At 44.3% G+C, this 27870-nt stretch overlaps 1 protein-coding gene across 3 annotated transcripts in view; it reads right to left on the reverse strand.

Moving 5' to 3' along the window:
• LPAR3 (lysophosphatidic acid receptor 3) overlaps positions 1–27870 on the reverse strand; it is a 100532-nt gene that overhangs the window by 56855 nt on the left and 15807 nt on the right. Inside the window, exon 1 of one of the 3 annotated variants that reach the window (XM_042997704.1) lies at positions 23316–23536. The exons of 1 other annotated variant lie outside the window; for it this stretch is intronic. The gene's annotated coding sequence lies outside the window, so the exon portion shown is untranslated. Of the gene's footprint in view, positions 1–11779; positions 11944–23315; positions 23537–27870 lie in introns of those variants that run through there. One more of the 3 variants, XM_042997705.1, reaches the window with a different exon arrangement.

The following is a 27870-nucleotide window of genomic DNA, read 5'->3' on the forward strand; positions in this document are numbered from 1 at the left end:
TAATGGTGCAATTATTATGTGTTCTTTCACTAATAAAAAATAACTTATGTACTTTATTTTGCTATATACTCTAGATAGCTAAGAGAAACATATTTATTTTTTATATATATAATTTTTTAAATGTTTCTTTATTTTTGAGAGAGAGAGAGACAGAGAGACAGAGAGAGAGACAGAGCATGAGTGGAGGAGGGGCAGAGGGTGAGGGAGACAGAATCCGAAGCAGGTTCCAGGCTCTGAGCTGTTAGCACAGAGCCTGATGTGGGACTCGAACTCAGGAACCACAAGATCATGACCTGAGCCCAAGTCAGATGCTTAACCAACTGAGCCATCCAGGTGCCCCAAGAGAAACACACTTCTAATTTAAAAGTTATGTTATCCTTGACTAACTCATCAGCAATATCAATTAATAGGTCAGAAAGACACTGGGATAAAGATACCACCAAGAACACTTTAAATTTCCTGAATTTCCTCTTGAAGGGGTCTTAACATTTTAGTTTTGGTTCATAAATATGGTGGAATTTGTAATTATATGATACCCTAAAACCTCAATGATTTTTACTTGAAAAATCTTCAAATTCAACTTTCCCTCCATCAAACCCCAAATGGCACATTCTTAGGACATATTTCAACAAAAATCGTCCTGAGACTGAGAAGTAGTTTTGTCTTACCACGTTGAGGGAGAAACCACAGAAAAAAACATGGTTAACCAGAACTCTCACCAAACAGCTCCCTACCTCCCAGCTTCAAACCCTACTTTTGGGAGAAAACAACAATGAGAGCAAATAAAGTTCACACAGGGAAACTATGAAAAAGATTCCCTAGGATGGAATATTGTACAGCCACTGAAAATTGTATTTACCATGAAGTTGTATTTACCATGAGAAAAAGCACACACATGCCATCATCTTAATTGTAAATAATTATATAAGTATGTATGCACATGCATACATATATATTCATATATATGCACACACATACATTTTTTTTTCTTTTTTTTGGAAATAAAAAGACTTATTCATTTTAAAAGCCCACTACAGAAAAATGTACACATCTACATTTCTCAAACTTTACACACATATATTTCTTGACTTATCCTTTAAAGATACAGAAAAATAGAAGGAAAAAAATCTCAAAGTGCAAATAGTTCATTAAGGATGGTAGAATTGGGAATCATTTAAAAAATTTCTTTCCTGGGGTTCCTGGGTGGCTCAGCTGGTTAAGTGTCCGACTTTGACTCAGGTCATGATCTCACCGTTGGTGAGTTCGAGCCCCACATGGGGCTCTCTGCTGTCAGTGCAGCACCCGCTTCAGATCTTCTGTCCTCCTCTTTTCTGTCTCCCCTGCCAGCACTCTCTCAAAAATAAACACTTAGAAAAAATTCTTCCCAGTTTTTTCTCTGGTCTACATTTTCTGTAATAAATAAGTAAAGAGACTTTTAAATGCTAGTTTAATTCTGCCTTGGGACCATACATTCCACTTAATGTATCCTACCTTTCTTTGACAAATATGGCTCTGAAAAATCAAAATTCACGTTCAAAGGAAAAGCCTCAAGGATTCGCTATGTTCATTACTGCTACTCTCACCAGCACACTTGAGAGTTTTTCAGTGATAATGAAAATAAAATGGTTTCCTGCCTCAAATGTCATATAACTGTAAAACCTCAGACATTGACAACTAATCAAATCAGGACATCCCTTTCCCCAGCTCTCCTGTAAAACATTTCCTAATGCAATCACCCCAGAGCTTCAAAAATGAATAACTAGAAGGGGTGCCTGGGTGGCTCAATTGGTTAAGCATCCGATTTCGGCTCAGGTCATGATCTCGTGGTTTGTGAGTTCAAGCCCCGCATCCGGCTCTGTGCTGACAGCTCAGAGCCTGGGGCTTGCTTCAGATTCTGTGTCTCCCTCTTTCTCTGCCCCTCCCCTGCTCATGCTCTGTCACTTTCTGTCTCAAAAATAAATAAAACATTAAAAAAAATTTTTTTTAATTGAGTAACTGGAAGTTTTGTGAATTAGTGCTTTTGATTTTTTTTCCTCCCCCCGTCATATGCTGCAAACTTATTGATGGTCCCTAGTACATACTAATGACAGATCATCATATTTTCTCAGTTGGAAATTACCAAAAAATTTAATGAGCTCATAACAAATGATCAATTTATTATCTCTTGAACTCTCTCAAACCCTTAAAATAGGATTCTGTGATCCGGGCCTAAACATCTCCTCCGCAGAGACACCTTCTCCGAAAACTCCAAAGTAACCACAGAGCCCTGTTCTATCTTCACCACGGCATCTATCATTTGTTATATATTTTCTTCCGTGTCTATGCATCATTTATGGTCCATCTCCCACCCCTGGACTGTTCTGCTCCAGGAGAACAGGGATCTTGCCAATTCTGACCACATCTGTGGCATCAGCATTCGTGGGAGGAACGAATAAATCTCGGTCCTACACTCTCTTCTCCCACTAACACGAAAGGGTCAAACACCATTGCTGACCTCCGTATCATGCACTAAATGTGTCCATTAGAGAACTACTTACCTCTGTTCTTGGGTTAGTTAACTTCCTATGTCCACGTCATTACTACTATTCCTAACCGCTAATATTTGAGTGATTACTTTGTGCCTGGTGGGTCATCTCATTTAATCCTCCCAACAGTGACGCCCATACTATCACATCCATCTGGCAGGTGAGGAAACTCAAGCACCCTTCCCTAAGGTCATACAACTAGTAAGAGACAACCCTGGATTCTGTTCAGGCAGCTGTGTTCCCAGGCCCGCATGCCTATGGACGCCACTCCACTTTGTCTCCACGGGCAAACAAAACACCCAACAACTACAGTCACACTTACAATCACTACAGAATTACCAAAACAGAATGATCCAATCAAGACACATTCAAAGACTGTCCTGTACCATAAAAAAAATCTAGGCGTTATAAATAGCCTGGGTTTCTTTGTTTTGCTTTAACAGCCCTAAGAAGCACAGAAAAGGCACTTTTCTGAAAATTTGTTTTCAAATTTTATGGGAAGTGGGCCACACAACATGGTCAATTTCAAGACTAATGTTGCGAAGCTTTAATTCTGCCAAATCCCCAGCTGCTTTTTTTTTTCCTTCCCCCCCCCCCCCTCTTTCTTCTTCTCTTTTATACCAAAGGTTTAGAGGATTTGGCTAGTTCCGACCGACCCCCCAAACAAAAGATGTTAAACTTTGGAGCTATTACCACAACTTCAAACTTCAGTAATTTAAGACTTCATAAAATGATGGCTTAGGAAGTCTATATGTGGAATCCAAATGAAAACTTCATGAGCAAAGCTTTCATTTAGACTCTCCCAAACTTGATTCTCTGAAAAAATTTCAGCTAGCCCATAATGTGGAAACAATTATGAAAATTAAGACATTTGAAAACCACTCAAGCAGCTTTTATTTCTGGCTACATCTCATAAGACACGGTGCTGCTGGCCTTTTAGCTGGCTTTCAATAATGCTCCCCCTTCCTCCTAGGACACAACAGGGGGCATCCTGAACGAGGTCAGTGGGTGCTGTGCATATTTCCTTTTCCTGAGGCCTGCAAATGTGGAATAGTCCGCTCGCCTCTGGAAACCCCAGCCAGATGGGAGTTGGAGGTTAGGTCAGCTGCTGTGCTAATGGCCAGAAACGAGACCACTTCTGCATAAGCAATCACGTTTGCTCACTGAATTCTTTTTAATAATTCATGTTAATAGTAAAATCAGGATAGCATGGGAGATTTAAGTCCACATGTGATCCCTGAGGTTCATTTTAGCCATTAGTTTCAAAGCCTTTGGACTTTGCTATTCCCTCTGCCCAGAAGCCTCTTCCCCCACATACGTACAGGCTCATTTCCCCACTTCATTCCTGCTCAAATGTCACTGCATCAGACAGCCCTCCTCTGCCACTCTCTAAAAGAGCACCTCACGCCACCCTGCTGAGCTTTCGCCCTCTGTCCTGCCTCATTCTTCTTTGCAGCATTTCTGACTACCTGTCACCATCTACTGGGGTTATGGTCTACCTCTCATGAGAAGGAAGTCAAGGACATTGTGTTGTTAGGGTGTGTCATCCCCAGTACCTGGAACAGTGTGCAGCACACAGTAGGCACTCAGTAAAACACTTGTTAAACATAGAACTAAATGCAATCCTTGTGCATACATGTCCGCATGCCCGTAACTGTTTACCCAATCCGAGCGTTATTACTTTCTTCTTCTGTGTACCCTCTAATTTGGATCTCACAACTCTCTCATTTTCTCCACGGACTTGGCTCCAAGCCCCAGTGGTTGAGAGGTGTGAGGAGTAGAGTTCACCACCCTTGAACAGGGTGGTCTGAAGGGCAGTCCCACAATTGAGACCTCTCCCTTGTGTGTATGGATATCAGAAACTATGACTCCTCTTTGAACATAACTTCAAAAGAGAGGGCAACCCAGTGGCCAAAGCTAGAACAATTTGAGCAACAAAACAAAACAGCATTGGACTATAAACCAGTGTATAAAATAAACACTCTTAATGCATACTGATGTGAGTAAATGACTGAATAACAAATGAAAAAGAGGAGATAAATTTCCCATGCAGAAGAATTCCAAATAAATTATACAGACATTCTACTCTAAAAGAGGGGAACATAACTCCTCCCAGAGGACAGCAGGGAAAGGGCAGGGGGTGGGGAGGGGTGAATCACTTTTCAGTGGAGAAGCTTGACAAATGACTTTACGGAGGTGATCAAGGTCAACAGCCACAGTGATAAGTGATGTTGCCAATCTGTACTCTTGATATATGTTAAGAATGGCACTCTACTGTTTCCCAAACCCACAACTACAGTCTCATCACGAGAAAACTCTCAGACAAATCCCAATTGGGTGACATTCTGCAAAATTCCTGATCAGGACTCCTCAAAAACTGTCAAGGTCAAGAAAAATAAGGAGAATCTGAGAAACTGTCACAGTGAAGACATAAGGAGACATAATATCTAAATACAATACGTGTCTTGGATCCTAGAATGGAAAAGGGACATTAGGGTAGAAACGAAGAAAATCTGAATAAAATATGGACTTAGGTGATAATGCTATATCCATGTCGGTTCACTAATTATAACAAATGTACCACATTGATGAGATGCAAATAATAGAAAGAACGGTGTGCGGGAGTAGAAGTATAACAAGGGGACTCTATACTATCTGCTCAATTTTTCTGTACATACAAAAAAGGGAACCTGCCTGGGTAGTTCAGTCAGTTAAGCACCCAACTTCAGTTCAGGTCATGATCTCACGGTCCATGAGTTCAAGCCCAACGTCAGGCTCTGCGCTGACAGCTCAGAGCCTGGAGCCTGTTTCAGAATCTGTGTCTCCCTCTCTCTCTCTCTGCCCCTCCCTCGCTTATGCTCTGTCTCTCTCTCTCTCTCTCTCTCAAAAGCAAACATTAAAAAAAATTAAAACACTCACATTTAAAAATAAAATAGATTTTAAAAGAGAGAGGAGAGGATGTTATCAACCTCACTATACTTCAGTCATTTTAAGATAAATAAAGCTCACGTTTCAACAGTTGCTGTACTCTGTTAGGGTAAAACACACAGAGGAGAAGCAATTTGTTTGAGATTCAATTTAAATGGATACTGTCTGTGATTGAGTATCTCTTAAGAAGGAATAGTAAAGTCGGGCATACAAAATTGTTCTGATTTAGACCCTCCGTCTCCACACAACAAGGCCTCCACAATGCACCCAGGGCCTCTACTGGTGGTAAAGTTCCCAGGCAGTGGCCACACAGAGGAGGGGCAGACACACGCGGGGTGCACTTGGGAAATGACAAACTTCCGTGGCTCCGGTCGGTCGTGCTCGGCCCAGCGGTGGTGACCTGCGGGGGAGAGCTGCAGCTGGAGCCTGGCAGAATAAACATGTCCCTCTGCCACTGCACGCTTCTGAGCCCTTTAGGTAAGGAGGACCGTCTGCTGTATGGCAGCTGGTTCAACCCCTGCTCTCTCTCTCCACCGAGTGGGCGGATTCATAAGAGGCCACGGTATATACACACTGCTTCTATCTACGACTTGTTTACTAAACAACTGTGAGTGAATGTATTGTTCCCCAGATGTCGCTGATGACTGAAGTCTGTCTTAAACCTCTCGATTAAACAGGAAAGCAAAACATGCAGAACTAAACCAAAGAAGTGAGACGTGGGTTTTATGTGATCAGCAGATTCCCTGACTTAACCTGTCCAAATAGAATGTGAATGTTTCATTGTGTTTGCTTTATCTATTATGCGATTTTAGTGCCATCTAATCCACGAGGCTAGAAAGATGACAGACACTTTGTCCTCTGACCCTCTCAAAAGGAAAGATGCTAAGCATAATGCTTAAAATGAATGTTCACACATAATATAACATGTTCTATCACACAGCAAATAATCCTTAGACCATTATGTAATCACATGCTTTACTGTTTGGAGGAGGAAAGTGCCATAATTTAAAGTGTAGACATTTATAGCTAAAAGAAGTATCTTGTACAAAGAACTCTGTCATTGTGAAAATATATTTTGAGAAACTTGAATGTTCCTGCTTATAGCAAAGACTTTCCACAAGAAGAAAATTAGGTTTCTGAGGGGCGCCTGGGTGGCTCAGTTGGTTAAGCTATCGACTTCGGCTCAGGTCACGATCTCGCAGTTCGTGAGTTTGAGCCCCATGTCGGGCTCTGAGCTGTCAGCACAGAGCCTGCTTCAGATTCTATGTCTCCCCCTCTCTCTACCCCTCCCCTGACCACGCTCTGTGTCTCTCTCAATAATAAATAGACGTTAAAAGAAGAAGGAGTAGGAGAAGAAGAAGATGATTAGGTTTCTTTAGATGTAAAACCCACAACAGACAAAATTTTGGTCCAAACCGTTTGTCTCAACCTAACTGCAATACTGCATTCCCTTGCTCACTCCTTTGCATGGCCCTGTCCCTTGCCTCCAGTCCTAAAATGGATCTTCAAGAGTCTCTTGCTTTATACAGTTTGTTCCAAATACTCCCCCACTGTCACCAGCGATGGGTCCATAGCGATCTGCAGTGTGGCCCCTCTGTGCCTCTGGACATGACACCAGCCCTGACTGAATTCTAAAACTCTGTATAGAAAGGAAAATCATATTTTCAAAGCATGTGGCTATAGTAGGTAAGAGTTGTTTTATTCAAGGCTTCGGAGGTTCTTTTTTTTTTTTTTTTTTTTTAATGTTTATTTATTTTTGAGAGAGACAGAGTGCAGGCGGGCCAGGGGCAGAGAGAGAGAGAGACACAGAATCCGAAGCAGGCTCCAGGCTCTGAGCTGTTAGCACAGATCCCGACACAGAGCTCGAACTCATGAGCCCCAAGATCATGACCTGAGCCAAAGTTGGACACTTAACCGACTGAGCCACCAGGTGCCCCAAGGATTCGGAGATTCTAAAAGAGAGCACCACTACTGCTAAACCAATAAGCCAGAGGGTCTCCTGCAGGGATTCTACGCCCTGGTCAGGGAGCAGCACTCGTCACTCAAGTGGGAATCTCACAGCCTTCCCCATCCTGCCTCCCTCTCCCACCCCCGCAGGGCCTGTCTGGTAGTTAGAGCACAAAGGTGGCTGGTCATGGAAATGCATACAAAAGGCATCTGGGCGATATGCCTGATCTCATCTGTGGGCCCCCCTAACCCCCGCTCCAGCCTTCTCCTTGTGCTCTTTACCCTGCAGGACTCCATCAGCAGCTCCCCTGCCCTCCAGCTCCAGCCAATGAAGAGGCACAGCAAGAGACTGTGAGGCTGTGAGGCGGGAGAAGGCAGAGCTGAGACACTGACGGTCCCTGCTCCTTCCCCGCCGGGCTGCCGTGGGCTGGCCTGGTTAGCTGCTGTCTGGCAGCCTCCCCCTCCCCTTGGCTTTCAGGTTGAGGAGCCTTGACCGCTCCTTGCTGCTTCCAGCTCTCGGTTGGCACCGCACCATCTCTTGTTGGTTTCCGTGAACTCTGCCCTCTGCCAGTTACCAAGTGACCGTTTCCCCTGTTCCAATTACCAGTGTGACTGTATCATCTGTTTCTTGTGGAATGCTGATGATACAGATGTCATTTAAAGTACACTGTAGCATGACAAAAAAAGGTTATTTTCAAGCTTTTAATATGTTACGGAGTTTCTTAAATCTTTTAGTAATATTTAGTAATATTAACATTTCTTAACATTGTGAATCCAACAAACAACTCCCAGAGAAGGAAAGAGGAATAAATCATATTCCCGAGGGCATGGACCAGCATCACAACTCTTTTGATGCCCTCAGTGTCCCATTACATGCACCAGAACGCTACTAAGTTTCTCCACGCACAGGGACTTAATAAATGAGTGATTTACCCACGGCAATAGGGGTTACAGAAAACACAGGTGATGGCACTGGATTCCAGGGGATCCCTGCATTCTGGAGTCTACCTCACAGATGTCCTTCAGTGTAATCCAGGACCTGTCCCAGCTCTACCTGTGTTGCTGGTCTTACACATCATGGAAATACATGACATGGATCAGTGTAAAGTTGGGCTAAGGATTAGCCAGATTTGAAACCAGATGCTGCAGAGAAGGGATCAGTAGACTTTCCCTTACAATCAGTAGAGGGCAGGGGAGGGTAATGACAACCTGAGCCAAGGGGGCACTGCTGCCTGATGCGAGGCAAAGGCAATGCAGATATATGACAAGGGTGACACATGGGTGGGCACCACCGATCCATCCCCCAGTGGCAGGGCCAGCTGTGGGGAATCCTGGGGAAGTGCTGCTCTCCCAGAAGCTCTATGGCCTGCAGCCTTGGTGGAAATGCTACACTGGTAGACGATCATTACGTGCATTCAGTTTTGAGAGAGAGAAAGAGAGAACAGAGAGGTGGCACAAGCAGGGGAGGGAAGAGAGACACACAGAATTCCAAGCAGGCTCCAGGCTCCGGGCTGTCAGCTCACAGCCCGATGCAGGGCTCGAACTCATAAACTGTGAGACCATGACTTGACCCAAAATTGGGCACTTGACCGACTGAACCACCAGGCGCTCCTGACGATCTTTAGACTCTGGAGACACCAGCCTAACATAGTCCCTGACTAGGCACAGAAGCTTGGAGGCTCAAAAGCACTGAGAGTCGTCCCTATTCTAGAATTCTTCTCCTCTCTCTCGCTCTTCCACCTGCTCCCTCCAATACGAATACAAACACGGCTGGGGGAGATGAGAAGCAATCCTTGCTTCCGGAACTTAAGACAAACCCATACTACTGGAACTTTCCTACACATACACACTGATTTTCCTGAACTGACTTTTTATTCGCTAGATTCTGACTCCTTTTAGCCACTGTTAGGAAGGACTCCTAGGGTGACACTGTAGGTGTGTCCTCTACCCCAGAGTGAGCCTTTCCCACCAGACAGTGAGCTTCTCAAGGGCTGCAACAGTTTCTTACTTAAATTTGCGCACCGGATGCACAATACAGGGGCATGGAGCAGATACACAACAAATGTTTGGCTCACGGGTGGTCAGTTTCAGTCAGCTGGTGGGAAGCAGAGGAGGTGGAAACTTGATCACATTATGTTGATTAATGCTCGGGAGATACAGGAGTGAAAAGAAAGTACAGGTATTCTCCCAAGAAATTTAGCGGAGAAATACTAGGTACCTCTTCGATGGCATTCAACACACTTTATTACAATTTATTTGTCTTAACGTCATTTCCAAACCTGTTGGGAGCAGAGCTGGTATCCTGCCTCCCTGTTCTTCGAGACACAAACAAGTATCTGCTTATAATCAGCACAAAATAAAAATGTGTTCAGTTTTAGTAATTCCCCAATCCTCTCCTTCCCGTCCTCTTTCCCTTTGGTCCACTGTGGAAGTTGACAAATAGTCATCCCCTTCTTTTTTTTTTTTTTTTTAATTTTTTAATGTTTATTTATTATTGACAGAGAGAGAGAGACAGAGCATGAGTGGGGGAGGGGAGGAGAGAGAGAGAGAGAGACACATAATCCAAAACAGGCTCCAGGCTCTGAGCTGTCAGCACAGAGCCCGACACGGGACTCAAACTCACAGACAGTGAGATCATGACCTGAGCCGAAGTCGGACGCTCAACCGACTGAGCCACCCAGGTGCCCCAGTCATCCCCTTCTTGATACTCCCCACCTGAGCTTCTGTGACCCCATTCTTTCCTGGTGTTTTCTCCTAGCCCTCTGTATCGCTGCCCCGTTTTTCCATCAGTCCTGCAGTATACGTACTCCTAGACTTGTTCTCAGCCTCCCCTTCTCTTCCCTTTAAACTTTCTCCCGCCCGAACTACTACTACTTAAATGATCTTCTCTATGTGGATGACTCCTGAACAATGATCTCAAGCCCCGACACCTCTCACACAGTCTCATTCTAAGCTCCCAAACTGCCTTCAAGATAAACAAGAAGAAAGTTGGCATGAAGACAGCACATATGTAGGTTGGAACTCTCATCTTCCTTTCAGCTCTTGGAGATAACGGGACCACAGTGAAAAATACAGCTGCAAGTTTAAACAGCAGGGTTTTAGTGCCGGGAGATAGAATGATGGTGGTCTCAGGCCTCACAAGTTGTCCGTGGTGCAGCACACAGAAGTTGGCAGAGAGGTTTGTAATCGGATAGACTTTGTCCCACTCACACTGGCCAGGCCCTTGTATGTTCTCTCTCTTGGATGTTTCGCTGAGGCTCAGGGTAGACTAGCAGGGCCACCTTTTCCCTGATGCCCCACTGGGTCCCAACTACTGCAGTGTTCTGGGCTCTCAACTTGCTCCTGCTCCAGCACTTGGGATATAGCCTTGGGGATTCTAACTCGGCTGCAAACCTGAGTCTATGCTGGCTGGGCTTCCCCCAGAGAATGGTTCTCAGCCTCTTCTCCAGTGAACTTCCCCTTATTAACCTTACCATACAGCATGGCTCTGACCCTCAGGCTGCAAAGAAGGACTGGCCGGACCCTAGATTCCATTTCTAAGAAGTCCTGTTCTATGTGGTAGAACACTAGACTCATTCTTCTAGCTCCTTTGCCCATAAGTGTATACTGCCCTGAGACTGCTCTCATGACTTTATTTCGTTTTTTTAAATTTCTCATTTGAGAGAGAGAGACAGAGAGAGAGAGAATGAATCTCAAGCAAGCTCTATGCCCAGTGTAGAGCCTGATGTGGGCTTGATCCCAGAACCCTGGTATCATGACCTGAGCCAGAATCAACAGTTGGTTGCTCAACCGCCTGAGCCACCAGGTGCCCATGATTATTATTATTATTATTTTTGTATCAGTATTTAGCTTACGTTCTATGGCTCAGACTGCTAAGTTGTTTTCCAGTTGGAAAGAACTCCATTCCCCGCCTCCTTGCAGCCAGGCTGGCCACATGACTAAGTTCTCGCAATGGAATGTGAACATAAGTGAAGTGAGCTACTTCCAGGTTAGCCCTAAAACATGCCATGTGTGCTCCTCCGTGCTCTTTCACTTTCCTGCAAACGGGAACACAGTCAGCTCTGTGATTCAGCACTAAGCATTCAGACCAGGGCAGAGCGCTAAAGGAGCATGATTCAACAGAGTGCAAGGACAAGTTTCTACCAATAAGGAGATAAGTACAGAAATCACAAATAAACACCTGGAAATGTTTACAGCACTTTGACATTACTGTGAAATACAAAGTGCATGATCAGTGGCTCACAAAACACAACTATTGGTTTTTGCTGTATTGGAAAGAAAGAAAACCAGCCTTTCAACAAAGAGAGTTTGAGAAGCATTGCCCTAGTGGATGGTGGGAAAACAAGAAGAAAGGGACCCTTCAAACCCTAAGCACTCACCTCATGACTGTCAACAAGAGAGAAAAATAAACTTCTGTCTTCTTCAAGGCACTGTGTATTGAAACTCTGCCCAAGAAGCCCGCAGCTCTAGGTGAAGGTGCTGGAATGAAATGGAACGTAAACATGCATTGGCTGTTCCTTCCTTGCAGCTTTTAGCAAAGCATTACAAGAAAGAGATGAGCTCAGGCAAGAATTGTTTGTAAGTAGGTGTACAGGAATGGACACCATCTTGAAACTGGGGGATTAGAAAAGTTAACTGCTTCTGTGACCCCAGAGAGCAAAAAGATGGTATCACCACTCAGAGCCTTTCTTGAAGGTCAATAAGACGTTCCAGTGAAGCAAAGGAAGACAGGCCTACAGTAAAGATCAGAGTAAAGGTGCACCATCCTGCCCATGGCTATGTTTTAGAGGATCTCAAGGTAGAGACCAAAGAAGGGGGAAGACAGAGGTGGGCCAAGCACAGAAGGTAGGAAATAAGGCAAGCTTAAGAACCTGATCAAGAACCAAGCGGATGTGGTAACTGGTTAATGGAACAGACCAGAAAGCCAGGGAACTTTTGAAGGTATTTCCAGGCCCACAGCTGGGCCTGGAAAGGCCCCTGTTCACTCTTCCCCAAGAAGCACACTCTCCCACACCCATTTCAGATACGGCCACAGACGGACAAGGAAGAAACTTCACAGGAAACAAAGTCAAAGTCAGGGTCCTTGTGAGGCCTTTCCTGGAAAGCAAACACAGGGACCACCCACAGAATTACCCCACCACCAGGGCAGAGAGCTTTTATTCCTGCCCAGCACGGCTTCATTATTTTTATGCACCTGTGACTGCTGCGTGTCTCCTGTTCTTCTGAATGGGAGCTTGTTTTATTTTTAGGTGGTTTTCTTGTCCCTCCTCCTCCATCATATACCAGATGTTGGTCAGTCAGAATAAAGAAAGAAAGGAACATTCTATGACGAGTATATAAAACAGAGATTAGATAAGAAAAGGCCACACCAGGGGCGTCTGATAAACTAAACCCTTTCAAGGAAAGCATGGGGGGCCATGTCACATAGGAGGGGCTGGGTAGTAATGGGGAAGGAGCGGAAGCTTCAGCATCAGCTGGACCTGAGTCAGATGTAGACTCGTCACACTCACAAATGGCTCTAACCCGGCACACCGATGATGCAGTCAGAGCCTTTTCCTTTCTCTATAAAAATGGCACCATAACTACAGTGACTGTATGGGGTTGGTGAAGGATTAAATTAAAGCAATGTTTACAAAGTGATTGGCAAGATGCCTAGCACATAGGAAGTAATACAATGGCAAATAGTACTTCCTAAGAAAGTCAGATAACTCAAATTTTCTTAAAAAAATCAACGGAATATACAGCCTGCATTCTGGAAGTTTAACTGTTTGTGTTCTAACATCTCAATTTAACAATGAGTGATGACAAAGTCATCCTATATCTACCTTAAAATAACTACAGGCCAGGAACAAAGTTCTCCCTGCCTGAGAATGTGTCCAGTGCTGCGGTGACTAGGCTTCAGGCACTGCCACCTCCTTCTGCTGCTGCCCGAGACAGAGCAGGGAGGCAGGGATGGAGAAGGAGGTAGAGGAGGGAAAGCAGAGACACCACGGTGTGGTAAAAGAACACAGACTTCACGTCTGGGTTCAAACACCAACAGGTGAGCAGGTGAGCACAGTGGACAAAGAGCGTGGCTCCCATTACAAACATCATACTCAGCAGTGGGAAACTGAGAGCCTTTCCTCTAAGATCAGGAACAAGACAAGTAGCCTCTGGCCACTTCTTCTCAACACAGTACTGGAAGTCGCAGCCAGGGCAATTAGGCAAGACAAAGATATGAAAGGCATCCACATGAGAAAAGGAGAGTAAAATTGTGTCCATTCACAGATGACATGATCTTATACACAGAAAACCCTAAAGGTTGCATGCAAACACAAACACACACAAAAATGTCGGGACTAATCAGTGAATTCAGAAAAATTGCAGGATACAAAATTAACACACAAAAATCAATTGCCTTTCTATACACTAACAATGAACAATTCGAAAAGGTAGTTAAGAAAACATTCCCATTTACAACATCAAAAAGAGTAAAATACTGAGCAATAAACTTAACTAAAGAGGTAAAAGACTTATACACTGAAAAGTACAAAACATCAATAAAAGAAATAAGAGACACAAATAAATGGAAAGACATGCTATGTTAACAGAAAGGAAGCCTCAATATTGTCAAAATGTCCATACTATCCAAAGTGATTTAAAGATTCAGAACTATCCCTATCAAAATCTCAGGGGCATTTTTTTTAAATCCTAAAATTAATATAAAACACAAAGGACCTCAAATAACCAAAACAATCTGGAGAAAGAAGAACAAATTTGGAGGCTGCATACTTTCTGATTTCAAAAAATATTACCAAGCTATAGTAATTAAAACAGTATGGTACCAGCAAAAAGACAGACATCTAGACCAACAGAACAAAATAGAGAGCCCAGAAATAAATCCATGCGTGTATGGTCAACTGACCTTCAATAAGGGTGCCAAGAATACACACTGGGGAAAAGACAGTCTCTTCCACAAATGGTGTTGGGGAAGCTAGATGTCCACATGCAAAGGAGCATGGCTTCTGGAGCTACATGGCCTGAGTCTGAAGTCTTCTTCACCAGCAAGCTAATTAAGGGATTTCCTCATCTGTAAAATAGGGATAATAATAGTATCTAATTTCTAAGACTGTTGGCAGATTTAAATCTGACACCTAGGATTCATTCCTTTACAGCCATTATCAATAGGGCCTTGGGAAAGTTACTTAACCTCTCTGACCCTCCATTTTCTCTGGTGTAAAGGGGAGACAAGCTCTACCTTGTTGGGCCACTGGGTGATTAGGACAAAGTGAATGAAATAGCCAGTGGAAAGACCTCAGCCCACTTCCAGGTCCAGAAGAAGTGTTCAAAGTGAGTTCGCATCTCTTCCCATTTGATCCTGTGGTGAGATGGGCAGGGTAGCATTCTCCACGTTCCAGAGAAGAAAACTAAAACTGGGACAGACTGATTCTCTCTCACCAGCGCTCATCCTTCTGGCCCAGGGTTCTTGGACCACACTGACTAATGGAGCCCTTTTTCGGTACTTAATTCTATGCCCCCATGAGAAATGAAATATTCAGGTTTGCTCTCCATACTGACATTAATGCCTTTTGCAAACATTTACTGATTCTAGAAGAAACAGAATATGATTATGGTAAACAGCAACAAAATTTGTAAGCATACCTCTACTTATAAGTTTTGACAAAAGCTTATGGGAAACAGTCCATACCATGAAATGAAAATGACAGAATAAAACTCTAAATACATAACAAAAAATAGCAATGATTAGTCAGTTTGCCTGTTTCAGAGAAAGTTCAGAAAAACAAGCAACTGGATTTACCTCTAACACCCTGAATGATCTAACTTAAGAAACACCTTCTCCAACGGCATTGTACTTTCCCCATCAACACAATAGAGTCTACCATTTGAACTAGACCACAGAATTCAATCATCTGACTTGTAAGAAATTAGACTGGAAATTAACTGAGAAAGACCAGTAATGACCTAGTCCTGTGGACATTCATTTTCTTTTCCCTCTGTTAGATATTCATGGAATTCGCATACATGGAGAGTTACAAACATGTAATGGGTAAGTTCCACTGTCCTATCATAGTGAATTCTACCCAACCATTGAGTCCTCTCATCCCTGTCCAGTTAACATTTCCTCAGTGTTCATTATATGCAGAAGACAGGCAAAGATGTACAAACACGTACAAGGATGTCAAATGGGAGCGCCTGGGTGGCTCAGTCAGTTAAGCATCTGACTCTTGATTTCAGCTCAGGTCATGATCCCATGGTTCATGAGATCAAGCCCCATATTGGGCTCTGAGCCTGACATGGATCCTGCTTAAGATTCTCTCTCTCTCTCTCTCTCTCTGCCCCTCCCCAACTTGCATGTTCTCTCTCTCTCTCTCCCTCAAAAAATAACTTAAAATTATTTAAAAAGAAAAAAAAGAGGTCAAATACCCGCAGGAAGCTCGTAATCTAGAGCAGTGGGTGCCTTAACCAGGGCTAATCCTCCATACACCCCTGCCCCAGGACATCTCCCAATACCTGCAGACATTTATATGGCAGACGCAACTGGGAGTGCTAACTAGCATCTAGGGATGCTGCTACACAGGCTACAAAGTACAGGACAGCCCCCACAACGATGAATTGTGCAGCTAAAATGTCAGCAGTGCCAAGGTTGAGAAACCCCAATCTAAAGGGTGAGATGACAACTGGACGTGTAGTACTTCCATGAGTTGAATATGGTGTGAGCTATAACAGAGACAAAAGTGAAGGGCTCTCAGATTGACGTTTAAATAGGCAAACAAAACTCAGTGTTGGCAAAGGTGTAGGGAAAATGGCATGTCCTTAACATACTGGCGAGAATGTAAATTGATCCAACTTCTGGGGAGTGCGATTTGGCAATATGTTATCAAAAGCTTTGTTTATACTATTTCGATCTTTGCTTTCATTCCCATCTTCTTCACGCTTCCTTTGCTTTCTCTTTTCTCTTCCTTCCCCAGAACTGAGGGGTCAGCTTGTGAGGGAGAATGCAATAGGATGAGAGGCAGTTTGGGGAGTGGCACTGAGGCATGGGCAACATGTTAGGGAGCAACAGAGACTGGTGAGCAAAGGGGCTAGAGGCTGATAACAAAGCTGCTTAGGCGCATGAGTTAGCAGGCCTGGCAGCCAAGGACAAGAGGCCGTGGGGACAGAGTCAGGCACAGAGGAGGCAGCATGGCCTTTGTGGTTGGGCCATGGGCAACTAAGAGTAAAATGTTGTAAAAACAAGTAAAATGTAAGTAAAAATAATGAAGATAAGCTTCAGTAGAAGCTAGACACAAGTTTCTAACCACCAGAGAATATACGTACAAAGATATAAAGGGGTAAAAGTAGAAAGATCCCTGGGTGTTGGATTGGAGTTGGAGTATTTGTTATGAATTCATGATTTTATAACATATGGCCTAATGTAGACAAATTGACGAATGTATATGCGTGCATATGTATATACATATACTTCCTAGCTCCGTCCAAGAGGTCTAAAACAATGACACTCCAGTAACAATGGGCACATCAATCTTCCATATCTTGGTTTTTAAATACCATTCTTTCCCAAAAGGGAGACTACCTAGGTCAGGGAAAGTACAAAGTAAGCCTGGAATATCTTGTGGTACCAGAACATTTTAAAATGCTCGGTGAGGGGCGCCTGGGTGGCTCAGTCGGTTAAGCGGCCGACTTCGGCTCAGGTCATGATCTCGCGGTCTGTGAGTTCGAGCCCCGCGTCGGGCTCTGTGCTCACAGCTCAGAGCCTGGAGCCTGTTTCAGATTCTGTGTCTCCCTCTCTCTGACCCTCCCCCGTTCATGCTCTGTCTCTCTGTCTCAAAAATAAATAAACGTTGGGGCGCCTGGGTGGCGCAGTCGGTTGAGCGTCCGACTTCAGCCAGGTCACGATCTCGCGGTCCGTGAGTTCGAGCCCCGCGTCGGGCTCTGGGCTGATGGCTCGGAGCCTGGAGCCTGCTTCCGATTCTGTGTCTCCCTCTCTCTCTGCCCCTCCCCCGTTCATGCTCTGTCTCTCTCTCTGTCCCAAAAATAAATAAAAAACGTTGAAAAAAAAATTTTTTTAAAAAAATAAAAAAATAAATAAATAAACGTTAAAAAAAAAAAATGCTCGGTGAATAATGGGGAGATCAAAAGGACACAGGAGCCAGCTTCGAGGGGCTTCCACTGGTCAAATGAGGACCATTTGAGCATCAAAATAAATAATGATGGTAACAGATTTCAACATCTTGGATACAAAGGGAATCCATGAATGCTTTCTAACATAAATGAGTAAATACAAGAGGGAGAAAGAAAATTCTTCCTTACAGTATAATGTCAATGAATAAACGTGGGAGTGATGGAAATACAGAATCACCATGTGGCAACTTTCACAGAGGTGGCTGATTCAGGCAGAAGTCATCAATGACTGGTTATGCCGTAGGTGGAGGTTTAACATAACCTCAGAGTACTTCCCCACAAACACCAATAAATCTCAAAGAAAGAAGTGGTGAATTTAAGGTGAGGAGAGCAGGCAGACACCAATATAAGCAGGTGCTCAAGGCCAATATTCCAGCAGCGAGAGTTTGACATGGTGTACCTTCCTTTTTTTTTTTTTTCCTTTATTTATTTTTGAGCGGCAGAGAGAGAACGAGCAGGGAAGAGCACAGAGAAGGAGGGAGAGAGAGAGAGGAAGAGAGGGAGAGAGAAAGAGAGAGAATCCCAAGCAGGTTCTGCACCATCAGCACAGAGCGGGTTGCAGGGCTCAAACCCACGAACTGTGAGATCATGACCTGAGGGAAGTCAGAAACTTAACCGACTGAGCCACCCAGGTGCCCCAACATTGTGTCCCTAATGTGATGCACCAAGAAGAGCAAAGTCCTGCCAAGGTCACATGACCTGAGTCTGGCTCTGAAGAAACACGTGCTAGACCCAGCTGGAGAATCATCCTACAGCATGTAAGACCTGTACAAATGCAAGGATCTTAGGAACAGATTAAGTCTGAGGAACTATTCCAGAGGAGACATGACAAATAAATGTAACGTGTATCCTAGATAAGGCAAGAAGAGAGTGATCTGGGGGATGGCTGAAGAAATATGAGTGGGCTCTGTAGACTGGATGGTAGAGTTGTACCAACATCAATTTCCTGATTTGGTGTTAACAATGATTAATTTTGCGTGTCACCATAACTGGGTTAAGGGATGCACAGATAGCTGATAAAATATTAACTGGGTGTGTCCCTGAGGGTGTTTCCGGAAGAGATTAGCACTTGAATTGGTGAACTAAGATCGCCATCACCCAATGTGAGTAGATGTCATGTTCCATTGACAGAAGAAGGGGGAATATTCCCTGTTGCTTGAACTGGGACTTATATCTTCTCCTGTCCCTGGACATCAGTGCTTCTGATTCTCAGGCCTTCAGACTCAGACTGAGTTACACGACCAGCTTTCCTGGTTCTCCAGATTGCAGGTGGCACATTATGGGACTTTTCGGCCTCTAGGACCCTATGAGCCAATTCTTACAATAAACATCCTCACTTACATCTATTTATATCCTATTGGTTCTGTTTCTTTGGAGAACTCTAACCAATTCAAATGCCATGGGGATATAGGATATGATTATACTTATTTTCTCTTTGTCAGACCCATGTGACCCCAGGGAAAGGGCCCCCATTCAAAGGACTAACCTACTAAAAATCAACCAGGGCAGGAGGCACGTGAGTCAGTGAGTTCTGTAAGTGGTCTCTTGTTTTGGTCTTCAATAACCAGTTACCGGCAAGGGCTTAACTTTGGATTTCTTTAGCTCTCCTTGGGGAGTGAATGCCTCTGACTGACTCCACTGCCCACCTTTGACTTAGATGATCTGAGTCGATCTGGGAGCAGCTCCAGAATTTCTGTAGAGGAGGGGCTTTGGGGCAGCTTATCTGTAACGGGAGACCAAGGAAGCCTCAAAGCTTCATTTACAAAGCAAGCACACTGCTTTTGTGTAGATTGCTTGTTTGTTTGGAGGGCCTTTGGGCAAATGGGTGGCACTTACACAGAGACTAAGGTGCCCTCCAACCCAGCCCTGCTACCTGCCAAGCCATCCCTGATGATGTCACAGAATCTGCACAGGGCTAAGTCAAGGCCAGGGCCAGGAGCACCTCCTGGAGGTGAAGACACAGGACTAGTTGATGAGTATTTAGGGGGGCTGACTAACATCTTTAGAAAGGGGTGGGGCAGGCTGTACTGGGCAGGTTGTTTTCCAGAGTGACACCTAGTCTGGCCCAGCTTAAGGTGTATGAATGATTCACACCTAAGGAGAGGAGGCAAGGTCCATGGGAGCTGGGTGATGTCAGGGGTCACAGGCAAGGAAGGAGTTTAATGTACCAGGCGGCAGGACAGGAGGAGAGGGGTCAAGTGCTGCAGAGGCAGGGCCAGCAGATGAAGGGAGAAGAGGAATAAGGAGAAGGACATCAGCCTCAAGAGCGAAGAGGGACAGGCGCAACCCAGGAAATCAGGACCCTCCTTTCGTTGGGCCTGGCCTGGCCCACCAGGCAGATCAGGCAGAGCACCACACATCTTTCAGAATGAATTCAATAATTAGCTTGTCTGTGGGGTGGAAATGCCCTGAGTTGGTTCAGTGCTTTGCAGAGCGAACCGCAGAGACCTAAGTTAGCAAGAAGGCACATGCCAGTGAGGATGGCATCAGGCACCCCAAGTCCATGTCTGGTGATTGCGTGGCCATGCTCTTCTGACTCACTGGCTGGTTAGCTAGCTCTGTGTTTTTGTCTACCAAGAACTGAGATGAGCAGACCGTACAGGTAATACTAAGAGGGAATTACTGCTTCTTCGGAACTTTGCCCTGTGCCTTCGATCACACAGTGTTAAGTCATCTCAGTCCTGAAATTTGCGTTCCCCATAGCACAGTTTCGCAACCTCTGGCAGGATTTCCTCCGTGAAGTCTCATTCGACGTGGGAGGGCAGGAGAGAAGGCTCTGGAGGGACTGCAGCAATGAGCACTTAGCACACCCAACACCCGTATGGAGACCCTACCACCCCCATGCAACCTGCCTAGGGTGTCCCACATCTGGAGGCCCTGCCTCTTTAATTCCAACGTTTATGTGGTCCTCACAGGCACAAAGCTCTTTCACAGAGACGACTTAACGGCACCCACAACACACGCACGTAGGTACAAAAGGAATTATTATCCCTGTTATGTAAATGAGAAAACTGATTCAAGGATGACAGGCGATTTATCCAAGGTCACAAGACCTCACAAAGTGGAGCTGGGACTAGAACCAAACCCATGTTCTCCAACTGCCTAACTCGGTCAACTCTCAGGGCTTCTGCAGACAGCACCCCGCCCCTCACCTCCACCTCTCCCATCCTTGGCAGGACTAAGTTCCAGGGGACTCCTCCACATACATGCAGAATCCAGGATGAGGAACAAATGATCAGCAAGGCCAAAGAGGAGGAGGCTCAGTGCCTGCAGGAGGAATGATGGAAAGAAGAACAAAGGACCCAGGAAGGAAGCAAGCAAGCAAGGAAGTGGGTGGAACATCTCTAAGTCACCTACAGCTCGGGAATCTCTGTTGGCACTCTCGCCAGAACAACATGCATTTGCACCCATGTTTAGACAAATATCAGTCTTGGAGGAAAAGATGGCAACCAGCATTTAAGGAGCACTTCCTGTATATCAGGCACTCTGCTGAGTGCTTTCTCTTCTAATTTTCGGAGGTGGACATAATCTTCACTTTTACAGACAAGGAAATTAAGGCTTAGAGAAGTGAAGCAAGTATCCAAGGTCACAAAGCCTGGCCAGGAACAAAGGCTGGTCTGACGGCAAAGCCCTGCTCTTTTCCTTACACCACATTAATAATGCCTTGGGCCCCCGGCTCTGCCATTTAGAAGCTTGCAATCAGACTTAACCACTCTGTTGGGTATAATCACAGACCAGAAAGCATTCTGAACTAATGTACACTCCAAGGAGAATGGCTAATAGGTAATTTGAGTTATAGTAATTCCCATTTGAGTTACAGCAATTCCCCCTGCCCCACCCCAAAGAAATAAGAGGTTGGACTTAAGTTATGGTGATTTCTGCCCCCTCATCAAAAAGATGGAAAACATGGGGGCAAAGCAGTCAGCCTTGGGCATGTGTGCAAGACTTTGAGCAGGATGTGCCTCGACTGCTGCCTGGCTACACTTCTGTGTGCATTTGTCCTGTGTGTGGGTTTTGGAAAAATGAGGGAAAGCATGAACATGTTATAGACTCTCAGATAGGTTCATGACAGAAACAATCACGTGTTTTTATGTCTTCTGAGATCAGTCTTCATTCATAGAAACCACAGGCATATCTGTTCTACCAAACATCCTATGCAACAACCAGATACCTAAAATAGATCTGCCGTAACATACAGGGGCTGGCAGCTGATTTATGCATTTGTCAGATTTAGAAGACAGGATGTGTCATTTATATTGAAATCAAAGCCACAAAGTTTTAAATGTGAAAGATGAAAAAAGAAAACAAAAAATGTGCCCAAATGATCTACTTTTCTAGTCACGCAGTAGTCACGGTCAATAGAAGATATGGCCAGCAGCTTAGAAGTCCAGATCTAACATGTCCTAGTACACGATACTAGCTCCATACAGTCTCAAGGCACAAGAGACAACTCTGGAAGCTTATCTCAAGTACATAAACCTCACTGGCAGGATTTGTTTGCTGGTCTTTTTAGAATGGTCCTGTTTGTTTAGATAAGCATGATGTTAACAGAGCCAAAGTTGTGTGTTTCTAACTGTATAACTTCTAGTTGAAAAAATTCTAACTCACTGGACTCAGACCACACAAAATTGGGTCCCAAGTCTCAGGGAAAGCAGGGTTAGCAACTACTGATAGATAGTTCACCAGAAAGTGCAACAACTCTCCTTAACAATAAAAAAGTCCATGCATTGATGAAACGCCATGCAATGCATAGACTAATAACTCGCTGGTAAAGAAGAGATCATCTGTTTGTAGCTGGCATTTACTTCATCATCCAACTCATTAAAAAAAAAAAAACAACATAAGTAGTTACCCTAAGAAGCTAAGTGGCCCTTAACTTTTAAAGTAACATTCCAAGACCAGGTAATACTCTGGGCAGCAAAGGAGTGAGGAGGCAGAAATGTGTTGCAATGACAATAACAAATGACAGGGACATATTTTGTGGAAATTACTCAGTTAAAAATTGCTTTTGAGGCCCGTTTTAATGATTACCTTTATAAGACTAAATTGTGTGCCAATATTCAGTCACTACTCCAATTACAAGTTGAGAAACTTGTAAGCAATTTTGGGTAGTCACAACTTGCTCAGGGAAAGCAATAAAGTAACATTGCTACAGAACAAAGCACTTTTGTCTTCCGTTGGTGAGGGGGATCACGGGGACCTTCATTAACTCACCAAGCACCCCCTCCCACCCCCACCCCCAGTGTTACCAGTTTGTTAATAGTAACGATTGCACGAATCTTTATGCCTTGCAGACTTCGAGCTTTATCCTGCCACACCGTCGTCCCGGGCGTTAACCCGAGGCTGAAAAAGGTTAAATCCCTGGGCTCCACGGGAAAAACTCAGTTCACCATCAAGGGCTGTGAGGCTGGGCTTGGAAAAGCAGCACCTGTGCCAAGGCAGAGCGAAGCCTGCGTCGCGCTCCCGGCGCCCAGCCCACCAGCCCACAGCACATGCAACGCGGATCCTGCATCCCGGTTGCTTTTCACCCCCAAGACAAAAAGTGGGGGCGGGCAAGATGCGCCACCCGGAGTTTGTCCCAGGTGCTTGGAGTAGGTTCGGGACCCGGCTGGACGCCAGGCAAACCCGAAAAGCCGCGTGCTGGGCCCGGTGGAGGTGCGCCTCGGCCTCCCCAAGCGCGCCCCGGCCGCCCCGGCTCCGGGAACCCTCCCCGCGCCCGGCGCCCGCACTCACCGCTCACGCTCGCCCGCCGCCGAGCCCGGGAGCGGGGGCCCTTGCGGCTGCTGCATGCCCTCGGGGCCGAGCGCAACGAGGCGACCGGGTGCCGGGCTCCGGCCGGGAGCGGGGAGCAGTGAAGGTTTAGACGGGCCGGCCGCGGCGCCCCTCGTCTCCAGCGGCAGCTGCTACACGCCCGGAGCCCGAGGAAAGTTTGGCGGAGCAAGGGGTGGCGCCGAGGGGGCGGAGGGGCCGCGTCCCCGCCCTGCCCCGTCCTGCCCCTGGCGTCCGACTGTTCCCACGAGAGAGCGCCCCCCACCGGCGAGGCACGGATCGGCGCACAGGGGCTCTCCTACAGATGCCCTCCTGCCTGGGACTGGTCCCCAGGAGGGTGGCCGGCCTGGAGGAGTGATGGTGCCCACTAGAAGTCCGCTAGGACCCACAGGGCTTACAGAGCCATACCTCGGAGCCCGGTATTAAAGCGCTGTCCCTCTGTCTCTCCTCGCTCGTCGGGAAGAGATATGTTTGGAGTGGCTCTGGGTAAGTGTAGCCCACACCCACCTTCCCAGGGGAGGCAGGCTCACTGCCAGGCCAAATGCTTGCTCTAAAACTTGAACCTCAAAGCTACCCCAGGGTGCGGGCAGCCCCCAGAGGCCCAGGATGTTCGTGTGCATCTGGCCTGGAGCCTTTCCTAGGCACCTTTTTGTTGAAACAGGAAATTTAAAAAACAAAACAAAACAACTTAAAGTTCTTATAAGAGGGTTCTTAACCTCCTGGGGTAAATAGTCCTGGGTACTTTGTTTTTCAAAGCTGAAATATAAAGCCACCACTGACCCACCTTTGGTAAAGAAAGATGCAAAGTAAAACAATGTCCTCAAGACTTTGTTCTCTCTGCACTCTGCAAAGTAAAACAAAGTCACAGACTTGCTGAAAGTTGGACCTTCCTGGTGACCTCTCCAGAGAGAAATACTGTGAGGTCCTTCCTACTCATGCTTCAGAACCTTGGGAAACACTGACAGCATGTGCCCAGATATCTTCTTGTAGCCCTTGGCCATTCATTCATTCGTTGTTCATTCAACGTTGATATTGGGACTTCCTATATGTCAACTAGGAACCATATCCTAGAAGACAAACTATATGGTAACCTGCCCCCTACCATCAAAGAAATTCTTTCTCTGAAGATAATGTTTTGTTTGTTATGGGATAAACCTCATCCCACAGGGCATGACATCCTCTATACCTCAAATCTTCACAGGGATATGGCTAAATTTTGGTTGACATGTGCAGAGTACTGTTGCTTCACTTGGGTGTTCAGAAAATTCCTGTGTTGCCTTGCAGATGAATGGTATAGGGAGGGCTACAACTTGCAAAGCTAGTGTTAAGAAAGATCCTGTTTACTGGAATAAACAAAAACGTGGCAGATGATATATGAGAACAAGGTCAGGGGAGTGAACAGCTCAACTCCAACAGCACAGAGCTGAAAGGGCAACCACCAGCACCTAGTAAATGCTAATGTGTCGTGTGTTGAGTGAGTAAGCCGTTGTAACCCTAAACTGGCAACTGTAAACACCAGTTAAAGCCTTCTTTTACTGGAAATTTTTTCCAAGTTCCAAACAATTTAATTAGCAAAGGCACCGGGGAAACATAAATTATGTTGTAACTTGGGAACTTCCTGAACTTGAGCATTGGAAAGGAGAACAGGGATTCTGTAAAGCCATATGTGATTACCTTTAATGCATGAGTCCTAAAAAAAAAAAAAAAAAAAAAAAAAAAAAAAAAAAAAAAAGGAGAAGGGATTATGGTTAGCTGTTTTTGCAAAAGGAACCAGACATTCTAGCTAGATGATTTTTTTTTTTTTTTTTTACAAATGTGGGTCAGGTCTGAGGGGAAGGCAAGAAAGTGAGCCAGAAAAGAAATGCAGAGGGAAAGAGGCTGGGAGAACATCCAGCTTGTAGACCTATGGGCAGGAACAGGACAAAAAGGGAACAAGAGGCAAAGGACAAGTAAAAAGAGATGTGTGGCCCCAAATTCTCATTTTTAGAAAGAAGCCAGAACCTTCTTTAAGTCTTTGTAGGGTCTATGATATCTCACTTCTCTACCAAAATGTTTTTATTAGTAAAACTAAAGCTGACGTCAAAAATGACAAACGTCAAGCCTGAGGGTATACTTGGCCTTAAAGATCACAGGCTAGAAAGTCATTCAAAACTTTTTCAACAAACATTTGCTAATCAGCTTCCTATGTTCAGAGTGTTGTGTTTTGTGTTCCTGGAGATACAAAAATGTATAACATTGTTTCTATAAGGGGAAGAGAGGTGCACTCCACAGTGCTTGATGGAAAGGAATTGTGATGGCTGAAGGAGCAATTATTGCCTTGGAGAAACTATGTCCACCAGCGTCTCCTTGGCAGGGAATAAATGCTGCAAAATAAATACATGAACAAATAAAACTAAAAACCCAGCCTGCCCCCTCGTATAGTGAGAAGCAACACCACAAGATTCAGGCAAGACTTCTCCCCCTCGGGTTTTATGGAAAGAGGCCCATGTTCCTCTGCCCCCTACTTGCTTTGGACCTCTGATTGCATGGGCAGGAATTCAGACTGTCCTTCTCAACTTTTTTTTTTTTTTTTTTTTTTTTTTTTTTTACAGTCTGAACTGAATCTCTGTTAAATTTTGCTCATCTGTACTAATTAGCAATGAAGCTGCCGACAGCAGATGAATAATGTGAGAAAGTGAAGGGCAACTATAACGCGAGAGATGTAAGTGGTACCTGAAATAACAGTTAGCTAGAAGGTTCTGAGGAAAGCCTGTGCAAAAGCAAGGTGATTGCCCTGTAGAGTACTCACCAATTGCATGTAACTCCAAGTGGAAAGCAATAAAGAGTCACAGAAATAGTCAACAACTACCGAAAAATTAAAAATCAAACTCATTTAAATTGGGCAAACCATCTCATATGACTTATGTGAATCATTCAAAAATAATCCTTAGATTTCCATCTCATCGCTACTGAGTTCTGCATATTTTTATGCTTCAGAAAAGAGTAACCAATTTTGAAAACAAAAGTCATGATGGGAATCTTGTAGCAAAAATGAAAACATATTATAAAAACATAACAACTAGGGTGCCCCTGGACCCAGATTTCTTTCTTTTCTTTTCTTTTTTTTACTTTCTCTTTATTATTTTTTAATTTACATCCAAGTTAGGTAGCATACAGTGCAACAATGATTCCAGGAGTAGATTCCCTGATGCCCCCTACCCATTTAGCCCATCCCCCCTCCCACACCCTCTCCAGTAACTCTCTGTTTGTTCTCCATATTTAAGAGTCTCTTATGTGTTGTGTCCCCCCTCTCCTGTTTTTGTATTATTTTTGTTTCCCTTCCCTTATGTTCATCTGTTTTGTGTCTTAAAGCCCTCATATGAGTGGTCATATGATATTTGCCTTTCTCTGACTGACTAATTTCGCTTAGCAACTCTGACTAATTTTGCTTAGCATGTGGACCCAGATTTAAACCTGTCATCCAGGCATAATTCATTTGCAAAAGCAGCCTACTTCTGTTGATTAAATTATATGGTGAATTTAATTAATAATTAAAACAATATGGCACTGGTATAAAACTAGAGAGACAAAACATTAGAGAATAGCTATTCCATATAGAGATCATAGTAAGTATAAAAATGTTTATATTTGAAGAAGTTGGCATCCTAAATCAGTAGGAAAGGGAAGGCTTGTTCAGTCAATTGCCCTACTATAATTCATTGACCTTTGGGGAAGAAATAAGGTTAGATGCTTATCAAAGTAATTGTCATATGCATGAAAGAGTTTGTTAAAAAGGAGAAAGAATCATAAAACAATTAGAAGAAAATAAAGATTAATATTTATTTGATTTCAAGTTTATGATGAACTTTTTTTTTTTTTTTTTAAGACAGAGCAGGTGGGGGAGGGGGTAGGGAGAGAGAGAAAGAGAATCTTAAGCAGGCTCCATGCCCAGTGCAGAGGCCAATACCGGGCTTGAACTCACGACCGTGAGAGATCATGGCCTGAGCTGAAATCAAGAGTCAGATGCTTAACCAACTGAGCCACCCGAGTGCCTCTGTGATGCACTTTTTTAAACATAAGAGCAAGGGAAGAAATCACAGAAGAAATTCACTAACTTGACTGCATGCAAATTAAATACCTCCACACATAAGAAAATAGTCCTGTAAATTTAAATTTATAAATCAAACTAAAAACTAGGGGAAAAAACTATTTGCAACATAGGATAGATGAAAGGTTAACACTCTTCCTACATTACTTACTGAGATGGAGAGGCATGTAAAAAACTAAAAGATTAACATCAAAACAAAAATAAGTCAAGTATATGGACACATGGAAAAGAAGAAATACAAATGACCAAAAATATACGAAGATACATTTCAACTGATCTAATAGTAAAACAGGTGTAAATGAAAATGGGATACTACTTGTCACCTATCCAATGGCAAAGGTTTTTGATTATAGAGATTGCCAATATTAACTAAGGTATAAGAGAAGTGGGTAACTTCATGTGGGTTGGTAGCAATACAAATTGGGGAAATTT

Source organism: Panthera tigris, chromosome C1, assembly GCF_018350195.1.
Source record: "Panthera tigris isolate Pti1 chromosome C1, P.tigris_Pti1_mat1.1, whole genome shotgun sequence".
Classification (NCBI taxonomy): Eukaryota; Metazoa; Chordata; class Mammalia; order Carnivora; family Felidae; genus Panthera; species Panthera tigris.